At 42.0% G+C, this 5,855-nt stretch overlaps 1 long non-coding RNA gene across 1 annotated transcript; it reads left to right on the top strand.

Moving 5' to 3' along the window:
- The first annotated feature begins 236 nt into the window (after positions 1–236).
- On the top strand, positions 237–4,724 carry LOC309344105. The gene is made up of 3 exons (XR_014157619.1): positions 237–376; positions 2,430–2,567; positions 4,566–4,724. It is a non-coding gene; the product is annotated as an uncharacterized lncRNA (long non-coding RNA).
- The last annotated feature ends 1,131 nt before the right edge of the window (positions 4,725–5,855 follow it).

The following is a 5,855-nucleotide window of genomic DNA, read 5'->3' as shown; positions in this document are numbered from 1 at the left end:
CGTAGGATTTCCCCTTTCCTGAGCCTGTACTCATTGCACTCAGTAATAACTGCCCAATTCCAGATTGAACTACTGTAGGTCAGAGGCTCATAGTTACCAAATGTAAGAGAATATATAGACTATAGGTGAAATAAGGATTGGGTAATGGATTGACATCTGCAAGGCATGTTTGGGTAACAAACATGGGGCAGGGCTCCTCCCTCTTGTGATCCAGTGCCACCCTTTTAGCAAGCTTAAATATCACCAGCCTGACCCAGTGATGAACATTCAGAACCAGATTCTGAATGTACCATGAAGGCCAGAAGCGTCTTTGCTTTTGTGGGACTGCTGGCCCTCTGGACACAGCTCTCGCCTGCATCTTGCATGCCACCACTAGGTAGGTTTTGAATGAAGCTGCTTCTCCTTCTGTCTGATACCAGAGTTGTATATAAAATATGTTTGGCTGATCAAGCCATCTATGGTCTTTTATGGGAGGAGGGTTATTGGTTGGTTAGTCTTTGTTATGTATTTATGTGAGCCAGTGTGGTGTAGTGGTTAAGAGCGGTAGACTCATAATCTGGGGAACTGGGTTCGCGTCCCCACTCCTCCACATGAAGCTGCTGGGTGACCTTGGGCTAGTCACACTTCTTTGAAGTCTCTCAGCCCCACTCACCTCACAGAGTGTTTGTTGTGGGGGAGGAAGGGAAAGGAGAATGTTAGCTACTTTGAGACTCCTTCAGGTATTGATAAAGCGGGATATCAAATCCAAACTCTTCTTCTTCTTCTTCTTCATGTGGTGCCCTCCAGGGATTTTGGACCACAACTCTCAACTAACATGCCCAGTGGTCAAGCCTAATGGGAAATGTAGTCCAAAGCATAAGGAAGGCATTGGGGAAGGGTTGGCATAAAATACGTCAAATGGGGGACCAAGGGAATAAAGGAGAAGGAAGGAGAGAAAGGCATTTGCTTAAATAGTAAAATCCTAGCAGAGAGCTACAGAGGTCATTTAACAATTGACTTCACAGTATTTACAAGGAAGGAAGTAGATTTCCCCAATACCACAAGCTGACCTGTGGGTCAATGCCAACAGGAGAAATCTGAGAAATGCATACTATTCTAGTCTTGTGATGTAGGGAAAGGAGAATGTTAGCCGCTTTGAGACTCCTTAGGGTAGTGATAAAGCGGGATATCAAATCCAAACTCTTCTTGTTTTCTCATTTTGTATTTTTATGTTGCACACTGCACTGTGATCTTTGGGTGAAGGGAGGTATATGAATTAAATTTTTTAAAAATGAAATGAAATGGTACTGTTTACCAGTTTCCCTTGCTTCAAGTTTCACTGCTCTCAGTGCGAAAGACTTGTGGTAGGAGAACATGAACAATTTTCTGGCAAAGGACCTGCTGGACCTTTTGGATCATTTACTGGCCAACAGTACTTAGCTCTGCTCAGGAATTCTAACAACCTCCCCCGCAAATACTGAGAGTTACTGGTAAATGGACTTTTTTTTAGTTTCTTACGCCAAAAAAAAAAAAAAAATGCAGATTCATTCTAATGCTGCTGAGTAAACAATAGAATGCCATCCTGCCAAAACTGGTTAAAATCAGTGCAGTTTTGAAAGGTTCAGCCTACAATCTTGACTGCAAATGGTGCCCAATTGTAATCAAAAATTCTCCTCGATATCAGAAACTGTCATGCAAAATTTGCTTCCTCTCGTGCTTCAGATGAAACCAAATCCCGTAGTTCCAGGTCCACTTACAAGGGCTGCACTCAGAGGGAATCACAAACAGGTTAACAGTATTCTCCCTTGTGAGAAAGAATGTCAATATGCTTTTTTAAAATAAATGTTTCTATAAACTAAAACATAAAAATATATTTGCATGTCCCGCAGGTGGCTAAGTTAGAACCTTTCTCTGTGTCATTGAATTTTCAGTGTGTGGCAGCTTCTCTCTCTGTTTTTAATCAAGGAGCAGTGCATTATATACACCTTTAGGTGCCAGGCAAAAATGTTCCTTTTTAACCCAGCCTTTGTCTGACCTGATCTACAACCTATGCCCTTTTCAAAATGCTGGCTATTTTTAGGGGTTTTTTATTGGGTTGCTGTTTGTATTTTGATTCTATGTATGTGATCCTTTATGTCAGTGATGGCCAAACTTGGTCCTCCAGATGTTTGGGGACCATTTACTGAAGCATTGTGTTCTTCCCATACATTCCCATCTTCACTGAACTTCTGCTCATTCAGCTTTCGATTTCCATGGGCTGGTTTTGTGATGCGACCCGCAATCACCCAAAGTCCAGTAACCATTAACTCAATGGCTGGTTGTGTATAATTCACATAGGACTTTCCTGTGCATATAATGTTTTGCTATCCTTGTTTCATTTAACTTCACAGCAATGCTTTTAGGCATAGTATATTTGGATATTTGTTAACCCTGCTATTTTCTACTTCCAGAAAAAATTGGAACTTGCCCCCCAAATCCATTCAAATGCAGTGTAAAAGGACAGGATGCCTGCAACCATGACTATGACTGCGAGGGGATTCAAAAGTGCTGCTACTTCAATTGTGGCAAGATTTGCAGAAACCCACAAGGTATGGTGCATGGCTAAACCTGGTTCTTCAGTGTTGGCTTTTTGTGGCTGATTTCCTACGATACGTTGTCATTTAGTGCTTTAGGTTAGCCTGAGACACAGTAATCTGCTGAAGGCAATCAAATGAACTTTATGTTTAAATAAGGATCTGTAGTTAGGATTCCCCAGACCAAAACCAATACTCTATCCATTCCCCATGAGTAGAAACTGCAGGTAGGAAAAAGCTATGTAAGGATCTGTGAGGCTCTAAAGTATATAAAGAACCATTGCTGATTGCAGTTACATAGCTGCCAGAATTCATAATAACTGACCCACTCTGGCAGATATATAAGATGAAATAGACAATGGGCTACCTTTTTAATCATTGCTACATCCCCAAAAATTGGAAGATGGACACAAAATGTCACTTTGTACAAAGCATAACTTTGATACAAAGTATTATCTTCCATAACTGGAACATAGAAACAAAGTGCTACTCTCAAGGGAAGAGCAAAGGCTGCCTCTCTCTATCAACAGCTGGTTCTTTGGAATTCAATTTGGGTGCCACCCAAATTCCCAGGTTCTCTCTCTCTTAAGCACACAACACCCGTCCTCATTTGAGAAGAGCTTCTACTTTCAGCAATTACAGTGGACACTCGGGTTGCGAGCGTGATCCATGTGGGATGCACATTCACAACCTGCAGCGTTCGCAACCCGCAGTGGTGCATCTACACACACGCGGGTTGCGACTCGTCTCTTCTGCGCATGTGCAAAGGGCAGTTTGATGCTTCTGTGCATGCGTGACTGCCGAAACCCGGAAGCAACCCATTCCGGTACTTCTGGGTTTTGGCAGTGGATAGCGCTGTGGGTTAAATCACAGAGCCTAGGACTTGCCGATTAGAAGGTCGGCGGTTTGAATCCTGGTGACGGGGTGAGCTCCTGTTGCTCAGTTCCTGCTCTTGCCAACCTAGCAGTTTGAAAGCATGTCAAAGTGCAAGTAGATAAATAGGTACTGCTCTGGCGGGAAGGTAAGCAGCATTTCTGTGTGCTGCTCTGGTTTCGGTGTTCCGTTGCGCCAGAAGCGGCTTAGTCATGCTGGCCACATGACCCAGAAGCTGTCTGCGGACAAACACCAGCTCCCTCGGCCTATAGAGTGAGATGAACACGCAACCCCAGAGTCATCTGCGACTGGACGTAATGGTCAGGGGTCCTTTAACCCTTTACCTTTAACTCAGAAAAACACAACCTGAAGCATCTGTAACCCAAAGTATGACTGTAGTGACATCAGGTTACATGTGAATCTCAAGGTCATTGATGTTACCTTTCTCAAGATTCACATGTAATGTGATGTTACCAAACAGTGGCCACGAGGAAAAAAGATTTGCCATTTAGTAACACAAATTGTTACCTAACAGCATAGGTGATGAATAATCGAGCAAGGAGTCTCTGACCCATGCAATTAGTTTCAGGCAAAGATCTGTGAAACGCCAAATTCTTTGTACCCTGGAACTCTGTTAAATGGGGACTCCTCTTGGAGATTGAGGCCTAAGGTATCATTCACAAACTTGGCTTGAGGGGCTGCCCCTCTCTATATTTAGGGACACTTTTAATGTTTAATAGATTATTATATTTTAATATTCTGTTGGAAGCTGCCCAGAGTGGCTGGGGAAACCCAGCCAGATGGGCAGGGTATAAATAATAAATTGTTGTTGTTGTTGTTGTTGTTGTTATAACACCCTTTTAAAAAAAATCCCTTCAACAACCCTAAGAAGTAGGTTAGGCTGAGAGGCAGTGACTGGCCCAAGGCCACCTAGTGAGCCCCATAGCCAGTTGGGGATTTGAACCCTGGTCTCCCAAGTCCTAGTCTGACACTCTAACCATAAGGCCACGCTGGATCTTGATGCGCTCTTGATGAAATGTGGGGCTTTGGACATGCATAGGTGAGCTAGTTATCTGAAGCATTTGTCTGGCTCTGGAAACACAAAACGAACAGTCATGTGGTGGGTTTTCTCTATTACAGAAAAAGCTGGCAGCTGCCCCATCCTTCCATATTTCTGCTCCGTCCCAGAAGGAGATCTTTGCAGCAGTGATTACGATTGTCCAGAAAAGAAAAAGTGCTGTTATTTAAATTGTGGAAAAAGTTGTGTAGACCCATGAGAAAATAAAGGTATTGCCTGTGTCTCTCTTCTCATCCTTCCCTAGTATCTCATTTAAAATCAGAGGGTTTTCTTATCCAACTCGCTGCAATGTAGAAATCACAACTAAGGAATCCTTTTATTCATTTGATATGAAAATTCTTCTGACAAGGGAACTTTTGTCAGCAACTCCTGACTGGAACAAAGAAAACACAAAAGTTTTTCTAAGTTTTTCTGATGGAACACAGTCTGATGGAATATATGAATAATTTCCTAATGAAGGATGTTCTGCAACAAATATCATTCTTTTGCAAAAATATATATATATAAAATATAAAAATATTTTTAAAATCATTTAACTGTTTGGTATCTCTTGCTCTGTGGAGTTAATGTGACAACAGTGACTTAATTCCGCTTTGCTAGGAAGGATAAATTGATAATATTTCCTTCAGAAGAGCATTTTCTGGGTATTGGAAAATTGTATTATTTGCCACAAGCAGAAAGCACTTAAACGCCTTCACATTTAAAGCACAGCACATGGGTTGGTGCCTGAATACAAAATAAATAAATCTCAAAACAACAGCTTCAGGAAGTTTGACTGAGGAAGGTTCATAAATAAACTGAACCAAATTTCTTCTCCGTTCCCAATATCTGCCCCCCAATATCCCAATGTTTGATATATTTACATTGTAATTCTTGGCCTACTGTATATCCTTCCAGATATAAATTGCCAGCAGCTGTCATTGTCCTGTCATCTTGGGGTGAAAGCTGTTTGCACGGAGCAAACGCTGAATCATCCATCCATTATTCAATTGTCTCTTTGAGCTCAGAGAAGCTATGGAATGGGTGGTAATTCTAATTGCCATTCCAAAAATATTGTAGCTGTAGTGTTTGTGGTCTGTCCAGACATGCCTGATCAGTAATTGAAACTCCCTGCCTAGGGTGCAGTTCCTGCCATAGCTAAGTGAGAACTTGCTGGAGACTTAGCTTTGTGCAGAAAGTGGTAGCTGCTATATGGAGTTGTTATCAGAAATCAATACTACTGACACTTTCCTGCTGCTTCCTAGCATTTGGGAAAACCTGCTGGTTTCCTCACACAGCACCCTTCCCAAGCCCACAAAAGTATTTTGAGGGGGGAAACTTAGTTATCTGCAAAATGTGAGTAACGTAAAAAA

This window comes from Podarcis erhardii, assembly GCF_964252035.2.
Source record: "Podarcis erhardii genome assembly, chromosome: 6".
In the NCBI taxonomy this organism is placed as follows: domain Eukaryota; kingdom Metazoa; phylum Chordata; class Lepidosauria; order Squamata; family Lacertidae; genus Podarcis; species Podarcis erhardii.
Note: the sequence above shows the minus strand (reverse complement) of the source record. Positions and strands in the feature narration are given on the sequence as shown.